The sequence below is a fragment of the Thalia democratica genome, chromosome 8, assembly GCF_965202585.1.
Source record: "Thalia democratica chromosome 8, ktThaDemo2.hap1.1, whole genome shotgun sequence".
NCBI lineage: Eukaryota > Metazoa > Chordata > Thaliacea > Salpida > Salpidae > Thalia > Thalia democratica.
This window is the reverse complement of record NC_139172.1, coordinates 7,252,241-7,273,498: the sequence shown is the minus strand read 5'-3', so window position 1 is coordinate 7,273,498 and position 21,258 is coordinate 7,252,241. Positions and strand designations below refer to the sequence as shown.

Genomic DNA, 21,258 nt, shown 5'->3' with positions numbered 1-21,258 from the left:
ACATAAAGAAACCTTTGTTTAACAATTTTTTGTTTAGAACTATGTTTACAAGAAAGAGTTGTAAACTAGGTTTGTCATAAAAGTAACAAAACTCTAACTTCATTACCTGACATAGATGTTTTAACGGAATAAAGTGTAGCTTTGTATACTACAAATGAAAATAGTAGTTAAATAAATTACAACTTATTAAAAATTAAATAACTGCAACTTGTCTGACGTAAAAAACAGCTGGAATAGTCTAAAGTTTAAAAGTTTAAAAGGAATTTTTTTGTTATTTTAAAATCTAGACAAGACGTTAAAAGGTATTCAAATTAAACACAACTCGATAACTAAAATATTTTTTCGAAAACCAATAATTCCTTTTACTAAAGTTTTTGAGCGCTTTTTTTTTTCAATAAACCATCATATTATCAAGCAAACATTTTTTTTGGGTGCATAGAGACACATGCAATTTATTTACATTTATCAAAACAACATTTTTTTAACTGTTTTATTTTATAGTCTTAACTTTTTATTTGTATTCTCACCCCTAACCTACCTTACTAAAACATAGAACAAATAAGTAGAAAAAAAAGTTAAAAATTTAATTAACATATTGTTATTCTTAGTCTTGTTTCAATATGTGCAAATTAGTTGCATGAATTCTAAAGCACTCCTTTTTTGGGTGATCAAAGTTTAAATTTAGATCTTATAATGATAGTTATGGCTATTTTAAAATAGTTTTAATAATTAAAACATACGAATCTATAAATATTTTTCACTATATTTTCCTATGATGTAAATCAAACTAATTATTTTAGAAGTTACGAATTTTATAGATCAGTTGAAAGTTATCTGTATTAAAACTAACTAAAAAGAACCTAGCTTATAAACTATTCTTTAAGATGCTGATTAACTAACTATTTGGTTTAAAAATATAAAATTCTAATAATATTTGAGTAAGAAAATATAATAGATTGGTCAATAAAAACAGCTGTTTGTTTACAGTTAAGCTTGTTAGATGACTCATAAAGCTTCTCTACTGTAAATCATCAAATACAGTTGTTAAGAATAGTTAAGATGCACGACTATTCAATTTTGAACTATTGAAATCAAACAGTTTTTTTCCTTCCTAATGTAAAAAGGTGCATAACTCGAAAAGTTTTGTTTATTCGAAAAAAATAAAAAAATAAGTATTTTGGTCTTATGAATATTTACATGCCATTTTTCATTTTCGCAAAACTTTAAAAAGTTTTTGATATAAAGCTAAAATAAGTTTTAAAATATAGTAATTTTTAGTAATTTTTGAATATCTCAAAAATAATTAAAATTTAGTAAAAAATAAAAAATGGCTTGTAGATATTAATAAGGTCTACATACATATATATTTTCAAATAAATATTATTTTGCGAGATATGGTAATATAATATTTTTTTTACGAATTTATATTGTTTGACTTAGAAAAGTTATGTAATCTAAGTATAGATATACGTAAAAAACCATAGATAATTAAATTGGTTTATTTCTTTTTAATAATATAGTAAATTAGTTGATTTTAGATAACAAACAGTTATAGGATTTAATTTTTTTGAATTAAAACTTATCTTAAACAACAAAACCACTTAACAAATTTTTAAGTTAACAACTGAAAACATAACTAAAGATGTTTTACTATATGCAGCTGTTTTTAACTAAACCACTTATTGTTTGGTATGTTTTCGTAAGTCAATTTTAAATTTTTATAAACTTGACATTCAACTAAATAGAATACATTTGCAGACGAGAAAGTCAAAATGCATTAAATGAAAGTCATAGAAAGTCAAAAATAGATTTCTTACGTTTATGAAGAAAAAGGAAATTATTTTATACTTCTTCTCTACAAAACAGTTGATTTTCCCAACTTTAGTTGTTTGTATTTTATTTTATTAATATAATTTTGTATGTTTTGATTTTTATAAAACAAATAAAGAGATCTCAACTACTAGAGGAGATTCTATTTTAGATTTATTTAAGCACTGAAGAGGTCTTTGACCGAAACTTAGTTTGTAAAATAAAGTTTGAAACAACTAATTCATAAATTAATAACAGCTAAATGCAACTTATGACTTAGATAAAATACTACAAAATAAATTTAGTTTAGAAATAATAAAAACATGTTTAGTAAACTTATAAAAATACTGATAAAAACAATTTTATCAAATATCATAAGCTCAATTCATGTCAAAACTAGAAGCTATTTTTTAGTCCCCTACTCTACATGATTTGACACACTAATTTTTTTAATTTTTGATGTTTAGATTTTTTAATATCTTATAAGCTATATATATGCAAGTTTTTAATCTTGAATAAAATTTTTGCTCTATTAATATTTTCAAAGTCTAGTACAATGAATCTTTCTAAAACTATACGTAACTACAAACTTACTTTAACTAACTAATAAGTGCCTATATCAAAAAGTTTAAACAAGTCTGTAATTTACAAAGCAGCTAAATAATACCACTATTTTAAGTATTAATTAATTAGTACATTATCAATAGTACTTATGTAATATTTAACACTTTTCAGAAATAATGATAAAAAGCAAAAAAAAAACTTAAGAAAAAAGAAATCAGGAAGGCGCTCAGTAGCAATCCAGTGGACATATCGCAGCTGAGAAAGTTGTCAATATCTTACGGAGGGCTGATCAACAGTGAGTTGAGAAGGAGAGTGTGGCCTCATTTGCTTGGTGTTGCTGATAAATTTGTTGATGTGGATGATGATTTTGATTATAAATCCAACAAAGACTACAATCAGGTTCCTTTATTTATATAGCTTATAACCTACCCTTAACTACTTGTAGTATGTATATTTTTTGATTTTTAGTAAAATAAATTTATTTAAGCAATTGTTTTATAAAAAATTTGTTTAAAAGAAAAAAATAAAATTGTTTAAAACTAATGATTGATTACAAAAAATCTTTAAATCTTAGATACATACAACTAATTAAAATGAAAAATAAAAGTTTTTGTATGTGTTCTAGAAAACTTAGCTGGTATTTGTTGCTAAACTCACCTATTTTGACTTAATTTGTTATAATTAGACTATTTTTTAATCAATCCAGGACACTTTTTTATTTCTTTTATTAGTTTCAGTTGTTCGTTTAAAAGTTAACAGTTGCTTTTAGTATAAACCATAAGCTAGATTTTATTATTTTTTTTAACTTTAGAGGTATGGTAGGTATTTTTTAAGTTTCTAATACAAAGGTATAAACCACTAGAATTTTTATTGTCAATTTTCCCGGAGGTTTAAATATTCACTGAAAATATATCTTTTCCTAAATTTTTTCAGCTATAGACCTTAAATTTTTGGAAAGCATTAAATATATATAGTTAAAAAAATGTTTTTGTTATTTTAGAATAGAAGTTTAAATAAATAAAAAACAAAAAAAGATGTTTTAAAATAAACTTTTTATTTTATTTTACAAAACAGGGTTGCTAAAAAACCTGTAATCCTTTTAAAACCTGGAGTTGACAATTTTGGCTAAAAAAACCCTGAAAAACCTGGAATTAAAAGGTATTTTGAAAAATATCTGGAATTTTTAAAAATCACTAAAATGTTAGGAAAAACCAGGAATTTAAAATAAATCTCTCATGTTGATTAGTAAAATTTTGATGTGACACAAAAAATTTGTGTTTGGGCTATCCATTAAAAACATATTGAGTTCACTGACTTTGATTGTGTATATCTCAAAAGTTCTTGTAATTTTTTTTAGCTGTTAAAAATTTCTTATAGTTAAAATAAAACTTTACAAAATAAGATCAACTTAAAAAAAAGAGTCCCCAGAAATGAATGGTTGTTTTACAAGCAGGGAGGCTAATTTTTAGTCTATATTTTTTTTTCTTTGGCAACCCTGTTATATAATACAACATTTATAAGAAATGTAATCTAAGGCATTTATATATAGAGTTGAATTTTTCTAACTATAAAATTCAGATCAGTGATTACAATTTTGCACCAATTGATTTAAGAACTTTAATTCGTTTGCTTTAGAAGCAATTTCATTATGATATAAGGTTTAATATAAATTCTCTGCTAGTTTTCAAGAAAATCTTATTCAAAAGTGGTAATTTTGTTTAGACAATTTTGATATAAAGAACTACAAGTAAGGTTGTATTTAACAAGGTAAAACTATCTTAAGACATCAAGTTGTAGAAAGATTTTAACAGTAAACTAAAAAAGTGTTTTTTAAATATGAAGAAAGAAGCTTAATTACTAAAGTTTTTCCTTTACTCAATGTTTTTAGGCAGTATAAAACATCTAGAATAGAAGATCTCGTGTCGCAGACTTGCGCCTTCTTCGTCCAGTTCCCGCCGTCCTCGCTGGCGTCGGAGGAGGACGACCGCCTGGCGGTCACGACCTTCCACGATTACAGGCTGACCGCGCTGCAGGGCGACCCGCGTCGCAAGCTGGACAAAATGAGGTGCGGGGACGAAAAAGTTGGGGACGAAAAAGTGGTCCCCTATGAGGAGAAGTCGGCCAGGTGGGGCAGGCTGAGGCGGGTTGGCCTGGCAACGGGGGGAATCGTTGGCACGATCGCCCTCGCCGCCACAGGGGTCATCATTGAGAACGCCCCGACGATAGCCAAGTTTCTGTTCGGGTGATTTTTCGTTGCCAAGCAACGACTTTGCTGATTGAAGATTCCGAATCCAGGAAAAGTGTTTTCGAAAAATAATTTCAATAAAAGCTTAATAAGATAAGAGCTCAATGTTTTGAAAAAATAATCTCTGATTGTTTTATTTATTTGTTATTGGTAATGTGCAATAGGGTGAAAAACGTTAATTTTATGAATATTTATTTTGCAATATGCAATGCATTACCAAACATTTAAGTTTGTTACCTTCTTTTTCTATATATAAAAACAAATTGTTATAAAAAGGAAGTTTAGTATTATTATCTTAATAAAATTGTTATTTCTAAATTTTTAATTAAAACTATTCTTATACTTGGTTGTTTAATTTCAATACCAAGGTTTTGTACTCTACTTAAAGAAACAATAAATTTATTTATAACAAAAAAATTAGTTTCTGTTAGTTTGGTATTGACTGATATTGAAAAAAAATCTTCTATATTAGTTTGTTTAGATATACTGACTTATTCTCACTGTTTTAAAAATATGTATATAAAACTGCTTTTTATAGTGAAAACAATCTATTATATGTCTATTTTTCAATTGACCGTAAATTTAAGTAAATAATTTATCGAAAGATTTTGAAAATTACAAATTTTAATATTTTCTCAAGTGCAACTAAATTACATGACAAATAAATGTTTTAGGTTTATTCTTTTGAATATTAGGCTAAAGTTTTGAATAAAAATAGTTTTTCAATAGATTTATTATTTGGATATGTTTTTTTTTTGTAGCTTTCATATAGCTTCTCTACTTCTAATAGTTATTATTTACTTTAGAAACAAAACAAAAATAATATTTAAATTTTCTGTATCATTAATACTTATAAGCAATAATGTTTATTTTTAAAATTTTAATTAAACTTGTTTATGGTTTATCAATGTTTATAGCTAACACTGCAGTAAATAAAATCCTATGATATTTCTTTTTTATTTACTAAATTATTTGTTGATTCAACAAATAAAGTTTGAAAATTTTGTTTAGAAATAATGTTTGATAAAAATAATGTAAAATTATTACTAGTAGAAGTTAAAGAAAACCTAAGGTGAATTAAAGTTTTGCAATTTAACCTAAAATTAACAATATGTTTTTAAAATTGATCGGCATGATAATATAGTAAGGTTGTATCAAGATTTACTCTTGAAACCTAATATCGTACATTTTTCAAAACTTTCTATTAAGCTTAAGATTTATTTGAGTATATTTCAAAAGTACAACCTTGAAATTTATCTTAACTAAAAAAATATAAACATAAGAATTTTCTTTTATTTTCATACATCATTTGCGTTTATTAGTTCTAAATTTTATTTAAAAAGTGGTTTAGCAAACAGAAGGATTCAATTAGTTTGTAGTTGCGGATCAGACGTCAAAAGGGTACACGTGGTGTGCGACTCGATAACTGAAAAGTTCTCCGTGCATTAGGTCCTAGGACCAATTATTTTTATCACTTTTTTTGTCGCTCAATAAAATAAATATATAACTATTCTGATTTGTAGAGATTTTTCAAGGAAGTAATAAAGCTGCATTTGTTTGACTTGAATTTAGTGTATACAGAATTAGCAAAAAATACAAACATAAAAACGGCTAACCTAATTGATAACTGCTAACATTTAAGTTAATTACAGTTTTAATAACATAGTTTGGGTATACTAGCATAATAAAAGTAAAACAGTAAAATTTATTTCTTACAAATTACTTTAAAACTTAAATAACCAACACTAATTAATTTGAATATACTTTTACAAACTAACTTTTAAGTGATTCACCTACGTAATAGTTATGTACTTTAGTAAACATAACAGAATGTTTAAAAACCTACTAACTTAGTACAGTGCTTATCCACTTATCCGGACACGTTGGGCAAGATTTTTCTTTAAACATGTCCGGGCAATCAAATTTCCGGATAAGTACAAAATTTTTTTTTAAATTCAAAATAATATAATGCAACGCATAATAAAAGTGTTATTGTAAAAACAAATACATAGTAATTGTGAAAACATGTTAAACAAAGAAAAAAAAACTGACTATAAAAAACACGAAAATTTTTGATTAAGGTTAAAGTCAATTTAAGGGAAACATATCACTCTTAACAAACTAATTTTTTTGGAAGTTTTATTAAAATGAGAAACAATAAACGTTTGTTATACAGTTTTTTTCACGTTTTTCAGTATTTATAAAATCACTTATAGTTATCTTACAGCATGAAAGCTTAAATATTTTTATCATACAAAAATATTAGTCTTTAATATTGAAATTTTTTTGAATTTTCTTGTGACCGAAACTGTCCGGATAAGTGAATAAGCACTGTACTTACTCTACTGTGCCACTGGCTTTAAATAACTTCGTCGATAATGCAAAGTAAAATTTTGAGGTTTTTATTTTTTTCAAGCTGACACATCAGTTTTTGGTCACTTGGATAGCTTTTTTTTGTCTCAAACAGTGGCAATCCTCAATTTTTTGAATAATCTCAAAAAGTTTTTGTACTTTTTTGACCGTTATTTAAAAGTGAGTGTATTTAGAACAATTTAAATGGGTAGCTGTCAAATTTGCACGAGCGTACAAAATTGCACGAAGATACTTTTGCACGAAGAGATAAAATTGCACGAGCAGACAGTTTTGCGCGGAGACATTTTTGCGAGGGTTAATTTTTTTAATTTTTAATTTAGTTTTTTAGCTATCACTGTCATCTCTAGCCCTTATTCTCGGTCGGTAGCTTTTTTTTTTATAACAATATTTGTTACTTATTTTTTTATTTACTGTCACTGTTACCCCTTACCGTCGGTCAGTGACTTTTTTTTAAAGTTAAATACCTTATTTTTTTTGCTTTTTTTTTTTACTCTCATGCTAAAATGTAATTTGTGCAAAATCGTGCCAGTGCAATTTTTTGCCCTCGTTCAATTTAGTAACCTCGTGCTATTTTGTTTTCGTGCAATTTAGACCCGTTCCCATTTAAACAAGTAAAACACTTAAACTGTGCTTTATTTTATAAAAAGTTTATAACCACTTAAAAATACTAAATGTCTAAGATTTATTATATCCGAAAACACTATGTATCCTGGTTATGCATGACTTGTTATGGGTAAGGTAAACAAAAAAAAGAAAAACTATTTGTCCGCCGGTTTAAAAGTTTGCACACCACTTACCTAAACGGTTTATTGATTACAAAGTATTGATATTAAAAGAGAAGTTATATAATTGACTTACAAAGCAATAGTAAATTATAGTTATTGTTCAAATGTATTTTCACTCACCTTAAACAAAATTAATGTAAATAATCTATCTAGCAGTTTAAACATTAGGTGCGGGCGATTAACGTAAATGAGTTGGAAACTGAATAAACAGGGCACGAGCATACAAAATTGCACGAAGATAAAACTGCACAAGACAATTTTATTTTGTCTTCGTGCAACTTTGACCCCTTCCCAATTAAAGAGCTAGTTATCAGTAAACAGGACAACATAAAAAATGAACTATATAATAGTATATAAATATAAATCAGTAAGGTATGGATTGTGGTACACTTAATTGATTGGTACTACCCATCATCAACAAATATTACTTAACTTAATTATTACCTTATTAATACTGGATGCATTTTTAGTTTACTATATACAAATTAGACAGACAGTTTCAGTAATGTATCTATTATATTAAAGAACCACAAAAAAACTGTTATAACAACACTATTTCAAAAATATAATTCGCTTTTATAAATAACTTGAAATTACTAAAGTGACCAAAGTGGCTTTTTTGGTTAAAATTATTTTGTTCAAAAGACAATTTAGTAAAGTAAAGTATCCTAATTAGAAAACTTGAAAAACTAAATTTTTACTTATTCATTCGGTGAAAACACTAGTTGTGGTAGGAGCTCCTAAAATAGGAAATATTTTGTTCTTTTTTGTAAAATCAGCTAAAGTATTTTTTAATTTAGAATTTTAAGTATTTTATAAATTTTCTAAAAATATTTTTTTTAATAATAAAAAAAATCTATGAGTTTTTAATTTTTTTTTTCCTATTAGTGAACAGCTAATGTATTAAATAAGTATACCTCGTATTTGAATATATATATATTTTTTTTGAAGGTATTTTTTATGACATAGAAAAAAAGAATTAGACTAATGTGTACAAAGTTCAAAGGCATCATTAGTTTTTTTAAAACTCTACCAGTAGAACTTTTTGCTTTGGTAGTTATGATTTTTTTTATGAAAAACATAATTTTGCAACTTATGGGTGGCATAAAAATTAATTAGTGTATTTTTTATATTATTTAGAAAACTTAAAATTTCAGTGGGACTCAGGCTTTTTGATTATTTCTTTAATATTAGTTATACTTATACTTATTTAAGATTAGTTTTCATAGCCTCAAAATACAGCTATTTGTTAAAGCATATTTCAATTATTATTACTTATATGTCTTACAGTTTTTGTGTTTAATAGTAATTTAATATAATTACAAAAATTTTATCAAACAATCTGAAGCATACTCTGAATATTTTAGTGTATTTTAAGTTGAATTTTGTTCTTAATGATTTGACAAGTATAAGTTGTTTTAAGTGGCAGCATAATAATTTAATGAACTACAATAAATTATATTTATTCTGTACTTAAAACCACCATACTTATTTTAATGATATATTCTATATATACTTAACAACTTTTGCTTTATTTTTGTAGAGATTTAACTACTTTGTTCTCCTTATATCTAAGTTAAGAACTTTGGTTGTCATCTTTAAAGTAAAAAGTACACGAGAATAAACTAAAATATAATGTGTACTCAGATGGCTAAACGGTCTTTTAACATACAAGCTCCACTGACAATAGTTGATAAATTTATTTTTTTGATGAATCAGCCTAAATAATTAAAAAATTAAACACAAAATTTTATTAGAAACAAAATTCTTTTTACAGTTAACTATGAATAAAAAGTTTTAGTTTAAGCTACCTGTTTAAGTTTTTAGATAGTTAGTTTAAAAAAACAAACTTTATTCAAAGGAAAACATGTATTAAATGTTTTGTTATTTATTATACTTTTAGTTTTTTTATTAAATTTTATAAGTAAAAAATTTGAGCTCCCTTTTTCTTACGGTTGGTTATACATTTTCACTTCTAATACGTACTGAAATTATTTAAAACTTTAGTTATCAAGAAAACTAAAATTTCATATTTACTTTAAGTTTCAAGTTTACTAAACCGTTTTAATCGCAAATGAATGACATCTACTAGATGGTTAACGAATTTTTGGTTTTAATCCTACAACATACGCATACTTATCGTATTTCAAATTAGATTTTAAATTTAATCTTTTTCTACAAAAAATTCTTTGTTTTTAACACTCAATATAGTTCAATTAATCTATAACTATATAAATAACGTACTTACTGTTTTATATATTATCACTAAGTGCTACAATTATCATAATTAGTTCACTACTTACAAGCACTTACTTCTGTAATAGTTCTAAGAACTATTTTTTCTGGTGAAATTTGAATAACTATATTGTATATTTTATGGAACTTTTAGCTTAATAAGTAGGTTAGTTTATAAATTTTTAAGTCATGGTTATCACTTTTATACTAAAAACACTATAAAAAGATAAACTCAAAACTAAAAATGCTTTAAACTAACACTGATTTAATTTTGCAAACTAATGAGTGTAGATTCTAAAAGTAATTAGCCTTTCAGTATTTCAGTTATTAATAAATCATTTATGTATAAAGTTTTACAAAAACTCAATATGAATTTTACATATCTTAAAGTAGTCTAAATTAAAGCAGTTTTTAAGAGGTGTATTAAGATAGTTTAATGTTTTTTTTTTGGTTTATGTATTATTAAATTGCTTTTAATACTCGAGGTTTAAAATTTGTTAGCCTCCAATTAGGATTTTTAATGGGATGATTCTTTCAAATGCTTTCATTTTGTTTTAATATTGAGTTTTTGAACGTTGAGTGTAACAAAGCCAGTCAACTAGAACGCAAGTATCTTAGACAACGCTATCGTCTTTCAGGGTTGGAGTTATTGTTGATAAGACCTAGAGACTGAAAATTAGACACAAATTGTATAGATATTAGTGTATATTTATGCTTTACTTAAAAGAGTATAATTTAAAACAAAAGTTCTGTTGAGTTTATTGCTTTACAATTGTTTCTCGCTTGCGCGATGATCACAAGCAAAAAACTAAACTTTAATTAATTATAAGAATTATTGTTTGAATAAAATTTTATTGCTTTAAAAATCTCTAAATATCTTTTAGTTCAAATTAGTTGAAGTATTAAAGTATTTTTCAATTAAACTAAAATGGTTTGTAAGTTAAAAATTTTCAAGTTATTTTTAAAAGTAACTTGTATTTTAAAAATAGTGAGATATAACAGTGTTTTGTGGTTATTTAAAATAATAAATACATTACTAAAACTAGCATGCTAACGATAGGATTGAAAGTACTTCAAGGATTATAGTAAGCGTGCAATAAATTTTTGTCAAATTATTTAAAGTATTGTAATGAAATTAATATTTAAAATTTTAAAGCGTATAAATGAATATGGGATTTTTTGTAAAGATTATTTTTTCCCAAAACAACATTCCCTTTTTCTTTATTCCCTACTTTTACAAAACACTATTGTTTTATATTAAATAGTCAATTCGCTTTCAACGCGTCATTTAAATACGCGTTAATTTTATTTGTGCTGCAAGCCGTGGGTCGCTAAGTTTTTTTTTTAGGGTGCACGAAACTTTTAGTTTTCTTAGATTAAGATTAATTAATTTTAATTTCTTTAGAACTATTTAAAATTTCACTTTTTTAAATATCATTATTAATGGTTGGTAACAATTACTGCGCTACAATTTATTACTATCTTTTATTTATAGTTATATACAAACCTTCTTTGTCTTGGATCTTAGCTTTTACATTTTCAATGGTATCTGAAGCTTCAACTTCCAATGTGATGGTTTTGCCAGTCAATGTTTTCACAAATATTTGCATTCCACCACGAAGTCTCAACACCAAATGAAGAGTGGACTCTTTCTGAATATTGTAGTCAGACAAGGTCCTTCCATCTTCCAATTGCTTACCAGCAAAGATTAAACGTTGCTGGTCTGATGGGATACCTATAAAAAAAGTTTAGAATTATATACCTAGGTTTATCTCAGTTCTATATATACTTAAAATAATTAAACATTATTTGACACTAAAATAATTCTTTCAAACAATATAAATAAGACTCAATTTTTCAGAACAAAATATATATCATGCTTCTTTCGTCAGTTGTATACTAAGCGATAAAAATAAAATTTCAAATCTAACTTATATAGTGAAAATGAAATCAACGTAATTAATAATAATAAAGCAAAGAGTAATTAACAATACATAAGTACTTCTAATTACATTGCAGCTAAAAAAAATAATGATAGTAAAACAGAGCAACAACTTATAAAACAGTTTAAGAAAACAACGAAACAGGATAATCAAAAACTTTATGTTTACACAACTTCGGTTTTCTTAACAAAACACAAATAGCCTCAAGTTTAATTAAATCTGAAATGTGAAAACAGTTATTGTCAAATGTATTTATGGGCTGAAAGAAAGGTGATCTCTAAGTACAAAATAACATATTATAGATATGTCGACGATTGTTTTGTACTAGGAAAATATGAGGAAGAGATTGATGAACTCTTTAATGTGTTGAACAAAACACATTCTTCATTAAAATTTACTTCAGAAAAGAAAAATAATGATGAATTGGCTTTTCTTGACGTTCTAGTTAAACGACACAAGAACCAATTTTTGACATCCGTTTATAGTAAGAAAACTTTCACTGGTAACTACTTAAACTTTCATTCATTCTGTCGCATGAAGGGAAAGACAAATTTAATAAGAACGCTCTGCCATCGAGCACATAAGATCTGTTCAAGAGAACTATTTGATGACGAAATAAAACAGATAAAATTGATCTTAAATAAAAATGACTACTCACAAGAACTTATAATATAATTAATAAATAAATAAAATTATGAATTTACATCTTAATAGTTTGAACAAAATAAAGCTAGCAGGGCTGGAGAAATGCTTGATTTCTTTAGTATTGCCTTTTGTCAATAAGAACTCAGGAGTTTTAGAAAGAGAGATTTGTCAATTAGTAAGTAGAATTTATCATTCGGCAAAGACGATTGTTATTTTCGTATCAAAACCAATATTCAGACCTGGAGGAAAAGATCCGATAGCAGAATTTAAACAAAGTATGGTAGTTTACCAGTTTGACTGCTTCTGTGAAGCTAGTTATGTCGGGATGACCTCAAGAAAATTTGGCAAAAGAATAAAGGAACATATTCCAAAAAGTATCGATAAATTTTGTAAGAGTAATAAGAAAACTAAATCTATAGAGTAATAAGTGCTTCAAAAAGATCTGTTATTGCTAAACACTTAGTAAATAACCTTGATTGTGCTAACAATTATAATTTAAAAAGATTTAAAATTGTCAACAATTGTTTTCACATTTCGGATTTAATTAAACTTGAGGCTATTTGTATTTCGTTAAGAAAACCTAAGTTGTGTAAACATAAAGATTTTGATTTTACTGTTTCGTTATTTTCTTAAACTGTTTTATAAGTTGTTGCTCTGTTTTATTATAATTTTTTTTTAGTTGCATTATAATTAGAAGTACTTATGTATTGTTAATTACTCTTTGCTTTATTATTATTAATTACGTTGATTGCATTTTTACTATATAAGTTAGATTTGAAATTTTATTTTTATCGCTTAGTATGCAATTGACGAAAGTATACTTAAAATGTTAGTATAAATGCAATATATTAGTAACAATATTGAGTAACAATGTTTTTACAGATAGCGTTCTGAAAGTTCTTCAAGCAATATGATGAGTGTAAAATAAAAATTTGGTAAATTAGGATTGAAGAATACCAGTTTTTATATTTAGTGGCAATTTTATTAGGTAATGGAAAACATATATTTTAATGATATTCTACCTAAAGAACTATATAATATAAAAACAATTTGTTATAAAGATGAAGTTTCTTAACTAATTGGTTATTACTAAATTTTTAATTAAAACTATCCTTATACTTGGTTGTTTAATTTCAATACTAAGGTTTTGTACTCTACTTAAAAAAACAATAAATTTATTTACAACAAAAAAATTAGTTTCTGGTAGTTTGGTATTGATTAATATTGAAAAAAATCTTCTATATTAGTTTGTTTAGATATACTGACTTATTCTCACTGTTTTAAAAATATGTATATAAAACTGCATTTTATAGTGAATACAATCTATTATATGTCTATTTTTCAATTGACCGTAAATTTAGGTATTTTATATATCGAAAGATTTTGTGAATTACAAATTTTAATATTTTCTTAAGTGCAACTATACTACATGACAAAAAAATGTTTTATGTGTATACTTTTGAATATTAGGCTAAAGTTTTGAATAAAAATAGTTTTTTTAATATATTTATTATTTGGAACTGTTTTCTTTTTTGTAGCTTTCATATAGCTTCTGTTCTTCTAATAGTTATTATTTACGTTAGAAACAAAACAAAAAATATTATTTAAATTTTCAGTTTCATTAATACTTAAAATCAAAAATGTCTATTTTTAAATTTTAATTAAACTTGTTTATAGTTTATAAAGATTTATAGCAAACACTGCAGTAAGTAAAATCCTATGATATTTCTTTTTTATATACTAAATTATAAGTTTATTCAAAAAATAAAGTTTGAAAAATTTAGTTTAGCAACAATGTTTGATAAAAATAATGTAGAAGTATTACGAGCAGAAGTTGCAGAAAATAAATAAAGTTAAATATAAATAAATAAAGGTGAAATAAAATTTTGAAGTTAAACCTAAAATTAACAAATTTTTTTTAAAAATAATCGGCTTGATAATATACTAAGGTTGTATTATAATTTACTTTTGAAAAATAATATCGTAAATTTTTCAAAACTTTCTATTAAGCTTAAGATTTATTTGAGTATATTTCAAAAGTACAAACATGAAATTTATCTAAACTAAAAAAATATAAACATAAGAATTTTCTTTTATTTTCATACATCATTTGCTTTGATTAGTTTATTTAAAAAGTGGTTTAGCAAATAGAAGGTTTCAATTAGTTTGTAGTTCCGGACAAGACGTTAAAACGTATACGTGGTGTGCGACTTGATAACCGGTTTTTTCGTGCACCAGGTCCTAGGACCAAATACTTTTATCACTTTTTTTGTTGCTCAATAAAATAAATATATAACTATTCTGATTTGTAGAGATTTCTCAAGGAAGCTGCATTTGTTTGATTTGAATTTAGTGTATACAGAATTAGCAAAAGTACAAACATCAAAAACGGCTAACCTAATCGATAACTGCTAACATTTAAGATAATTACAGTTTTAATAACATAGTTGGGGTGTACTAGCATAATGAAAGTAAAACAGTAAAATTTACTTCTGGTAAATCTACTTTTTTAGCGTCAAACTTAAATAACCAACACTAATTAATTTGAATATACTTTTACAAACTAACTGTTAAGTGCTTCACCTACGTAATCGATATGTACTTTTGCAAACATAACAGAATGTTTAAAAACATACTAACTTAGTACAGTGCTTATTCACTTATCTGGACACGTTAGGCATGATTTTTCTTTAAACATGTCCGGGCAATCAAATTTCCGGATAAGTACAACAATCTTTTTTTAATTTAAAATAATGTAATTGCTGCATATAATGCAATGCATAATAAAAGTGCTATTGTAGAAACAAATACATAGTAATTGTGAAAATATGTTAAAGAAAGAAAAAAAAAAACTATCTTTAAAAAAAACGAAAATTTTTGATTAAGTTTATAGTCAATTTAAGGGAAACATATCACTCTTAACAAGCTAATTTTTTTAGGAAGTTTTATTAAAATGAGAAACAATAAACGTTTGTTATACAGTTTTTTTCACGTTTTTCAGTATTTATAAAATCACTTATAGTTATCTTACAGCATGAAAGCTTAAATATTTTTATCATACAAAAATCTTAGTTTTTAATATTGAAATTATTTTGAATTTTTTTCTGACCAAAACTGTCCGGATAAGTGAATAAGCATTGTACTTACTCTACTTTGCACTGGCTTTAAATAACTTCGTCGATAATGCAAAGTAACATTTTGATGTTTTTATTTAATTCAAGCTGACACATCAGTTTTTGGTCACTTGGATAGCTTTTTTTTTGTCTCAAACAGTGGCAATCCTCAATTTTTTGAATAATATCAAAAAATTTTTGTACTCTTTTTGATCGTTATTTAAGAGTGAGTGTATTTAGAACAATTTAAACGGGTAGCTGTCAAATTTGCACGAGCGTACAAAATTGCACGAAGATACTTTTGCACGAAGACATAAAATTGCACGAGCAGACAGTTTTGCACGGAGACATTTTTGCGCGGATTATTCTTTTTTATTTTAATTTAGTTTTTTATCTATCACTGTCATCTCTAACCCTTATTCTCGGTCAGTAGCCTTTTTTTATAACAATATTTGTTACTTATTTTTTTATTTACTGTCACTGTTACCCCTTACCGTCGGTCAGTGACTTTAAAAAAAAAAGAATTAACTTAAATTTATTTTTGCTTTATTTTTATTTTTTCATCTGTATTTTTTACTCTCATGCTAAAATGTAATTCGTGCAAAATCGTGCGAGTGCAATTTTGTGCCCTCGTTCAATTTAGTAACCTCGTGCTATTTTGTTTTCGTGCAATTTAGACCCGTTCCCGTTAGAACAAGTAAAACACTTAAACTGTGCTTTAGTTTACAAATAGTTTATAACCACTTATAAATAATAAATATCTAAGATTTATTATACCCGAAAATATTATGTACCCTGGTTATACATGACTTGTTATGGGTAAGGTAAACAAAAAAAAAGAAAAACTATTTGTCCGCCGGTTTAAAAGTTTGCACACCACTTACCTAAACGGTTTATTGATTACAAAGTATTGATTTTAAAAGAGAAATAATAAACTTGACTTACAAAGCATTAGTAAATTATAGTTATTGTTCAAATGTATTTTCACTCACCTTAAACAAAATTAATGTAAATAATCTATCTAGCAGTTTAAACATTAGGTGCGGGCGATTAACGTAAATGAGTTGGAAACTGAATAAACAGGGCACGAGCATACAAAATTGCACGAAGATAAAACTGCACAAGACAATTTTATTTTGTCTTCGTGCAACTTTGACCCCTTCCCAATTAAAGAGCTAGTTATCAGTATACAGGACAACATAAAAAATGAACTATATAATAGTTAAATTATTTTAATTTAATACTTAACTTAATTAATACATTATTAATACTGGTTGCATTTTTAGTTTACTATATACAAATTAGACAGACAGTTTCAGTAATGTATCTATTATATCAAAGAACCACAAAAAACTTATAACAAAACTGTTTCAAAAATATAATTCTCTTTTATAAATAACTAGAAATTACTAAAGTGACCAAACTGGCTTTTTGGTTAAAATTATGTTGTTCAAAAGACAATTTAGTAAAGTAAAGTATCCTAAATAGAAAACTTGCGGTTTTACTTATTCATGCGGTGAAAACACTAGTAGTGGTAGGAGCTCCTAAAATAGGAAATATTTTGTTCTTTTTTGTAAAATCAGGTAGAGTATTTTTTAATTTAGAATTTTAAGTATTTTATAAATTTTCTAAAAATATTTTTTTCAATAATAAAAAAAATCTATGAGTTTTTAAGTATTTTTTTTCCTAACACACCTCCGGTTAGCGATATACTAATTAAGCTCGTAGTACTATAGAGAACAACTTTATTAAAACGGTGAATCAAAGTAAAAGTTTAAAACTAATCGAAGCAAACATAATATATATAAAAAAAGAATGCGGTAAATGCACCTGGTGTTGAGAAATGTTTTTTGCTAAACTGGCTACACATAAAATTTATTTAAATGTTTGTGGATTTTTCAGCTTAAAGTATAATGACTTACAGTTATTGTCATTTAAACTAAGTTTTTCTTATTGATCTTAACTGTTAAGGGTTATAAAAGGTTAAGATTGCAAAAATCCGACAACTAAGTTTTACCAAGAGTTTAATAGATACTATAAACAGCTGTACAGCTTTTTATTGAGAGTTTTTTATGGTTGTGAAAAAACATCATTCCAGACACATCATTTATAAAACTACTATACGGTTAAAAAGTATTACCCTTATTTTTATGGTAGGTAGTGTTTTTTATCTAACAAATAAATTTTTAAAACTTGGTTTAACAAACTCATAATTTGCAGTTTCAACGTTATTGAATTTTCCTTTGCAAATTAAACTAGCATCTCAAAATTTTTATTATTTAAATAAAAACAGCTTTTTCCGGTGCATAACTTACTAAAAATATATAACAGAATGCATTTCATTATCTTTAAATTTATTTAAGTACTTTCAAGTAGGACTCGTCAGAAATTGTTTCTTACTGGATTGGAATGAACACAAATTGAAATAAAATTAATAATTTATTTAGATTGTTTTAATTCTACCGAGTTTTATTAGTACATATACCAAATTTGTTTAGCATTAGCACTTTTTTAATTTTTAACATTTGATTATTACGTCATTTTATATCTTAAAACTTTAAACTGCAGTATAATTTTATTTCAATTTGTATTCATTGCAATCCAGTAGGAAACAATTTCTGACGAGTCCTACTTGAAAGTACTTAAATAAATTTAAAGATAATGAAATGCATTCTGTTATATATTTTTATTAAATAAAAACGTAAGCTCTTAACGATTATTCCAAATACGAAAATATTGTGACGCATATTTCAATTCATTTTTGTTCGTTATTTTTTTTAATTGTTTGATTCGTTTGTGCGTATTTTTATTAAATTTCCTAAAATGAGCCGGTCAGACGGGGAAGCGCGCATAACTCGCGCGCTGCAGCAAGCGTTCCCGCAGTCGAGCAGCATCAGGGTCGATGACATCAGCGGGGGGTGCGGGTCGATGTACAACATCTTCGTCGAGTCGGTCGAGTTCGAGGGACTGAAGAGGCTGCAGCAGCACCAGAAAGTAACCGAAGCTCTGAAGGCAGAGGTGATGCAAATGCACGGGCTCAAGATAAAAACTAATGTTCCAAACTAGAAGTAGTAAAAATTGATACCACAAGTTATTTTTAGTTTGTAGTAGTTTTTAAAACACATGTAGTGTTTTTTTTTAAATAAAGTATATAAATGAAGTTTTTAGGATTTTCTGTGGTTTTTAAAGTTTCTCGTAGCTTATATAGTATCATCAAATACAGTATCATCTGATAACACTTTGTGTTGGACAGGATGTGTGTTAAGCTCAGGGTTATTTTTTAGAGTATTCCTACTATGACGGTAAAGTACAGTAGACTACCGCTTAAGTACGCAAATTGAAATAAAAACACTTGCTTGTGCAAATACTCTACTAGGTATAATCTGTACTTGAAAAAAGTTTGAATATCAAAACGTCACACTAAATCATTGTATGAAAACTATTATTCAAAAACAACATTTCTAACAAGGAATTTACAAAAAAACGTCATTTATCCTTTTATATGTCTATAAGCAACTGGAAATTAATTTTCACTACAAGATATTCTTAATTACACATACGTATTTTTTACACTTGTTGGATACAAATTAATTAAAATATATAAAACATGTTTCATTGAATTATAAACAGTAGTTTAGAAAGAATAATTTTGAAGTTGAACTTAATTCTTTTCTAACTCCTTTTATGCCTGGAGTACTCTTTATATTTTGCATTAACTAAACTTAGTTGCTAGTTTATAAATTTTTCTGTGCTGAGAATTTAAAAAAGTAACAAAATTTTAGTTACATTTCAAAATTACAAAATTTTAGATACAGTAATAGCTCATTACGATTGAATTTATTTTTAAAACTAAATTTAGTTGCAAGTCTATACACTTTGCAAGTTAAGAGCTGAAAAAACAACAATTGTTTTTTTATATCTGCAAATTAATGAAATTTAAATACAGTACTGACCTCAGTAAGCTTCGCTACACACTTTAAGAGGTACGCATATGCACTAGATATTGTAAATAAATAAAAACAGAAGTTTTTGAAACTGTATATTTTCGAATGAAGTGAACTAGCACACTCTATTAAATGCAAATCCCAAGCAAAGTTATTGTTTTTACGTATAACATTTTTAAAATGACGAGTTGCTTATATTTATTAAATTACATTCAATTACAAAAAATTTAATGATTCTAAGAAACATTATCATTTTAGTCATTTTATTTATTTTTGGATTTTCAAATTAACCACAACGGATTGTATTTTATTAAGAATAAGTGGATTAGCTATTATTCGGTACTAATTTTATTAAGAATTAACTAAATTGTTGTTTACATAAAGTAAATAAATGAAATTTTAAGATTTTCTTTGGTTTTTAAAGTTGCTCGTAGCTTACATATAATACTCTACAACTACAGTATCGTATGATAACACTTTGTGTAGGTCAGGATGTGTGTTAAGTTCAGGATTCTTTTTAAGGATTCTTCTATTACCTGACACGTCTTTTCGGCCGATTGGAAACGCGTAGCATAATTAGAAACTTTGTAAAGATAAGGCCGAAAGTGTCTTAGTATTTACTAGTAGTACTCACAGCTTGATAAAAGTTAAATACTTTATTAGTGAATAAACTAGACAGTACTTATCTAAATTTAACTAGTGGTCTTAAGATATAGTTTAATATAACGTTTAATGTAACTTTTTATATGAGCCTTATAGTACTTACTTAACTTTGTCTTAATCTTAATATAGACTAGAAAGTTAATCTTTAATTTAATCTTTGTGAATTAAACGTATAACTTACTATATAATCTTGATATAGATATCAAGTTGATAGTATCAATATAAAGTTTACTTAACTACGTTTTACCGATAATACTAAAATATAGATTCAGCACTCAAGTTTTACTTTACAACCAACAATAAAGCGATAAAAAGAACACTCACACACGTTGCAAGTCAGAGCTAACTAATATACACTAGCATTAGTTTTTTGGCAGTTCTTACAGGGGTCAATTGACCCACCGTAGAAGTGTAATGCTTAAAAATACGGTTGTAAGCGATCAACGAAAAATTAAGTGTATTGAAATACACTTGCTTTCGTTTCTCAACGGTTTACTGAAGTCAGTGGACGCGTATAATCGCTAAAATACAATCTAAGTGACGTTCACAACTAGACCGATACACGGTAAACGTTTTTTTTAGATCTCCTTTGTACTAATTTTAATAACTGTAGAAGTATTTACCTAGTTTTAGTTATGTTTTGTATTACAGACTTTATCATTCTTGTAATTAGTTTGTGAATAAACTCAACCAAGAAAGATATTTTTATTTATGATAAAGTCTTATTCAAATAGAATCGTAAAGTCTTACACGGAAACGCTGCAAATAATCCGATAATTCACACACTCATCCCGGACTTGTTGTTCGCAAGTAAACTTTGGCGGTCTGTTTGAATTTCTGTACAAAATATAAGTCAAGAAAATATAGATCAAAGCAAATCCGAGCCATTCCGGTTCAACATCAATTTTGAAGAAAACCATTAGTACAGAGGGAAATTAC

General features: G+C 26.1%; 1 pseudogene; it reads left to right on the top strand.

The window, feature by feature from the left end:
- Window positions 1-18,535: 18,535 nt before the first annotated feature.
- LOC145842856 (bolA-like protein 3 pseudogene) lies at window positions 18,536-18,778 on the top strand (annotated as a pseudogene).
- The last annotated feature ends 2,480 nt before the right edge of the window (window positions 18,779-21,258 follow it).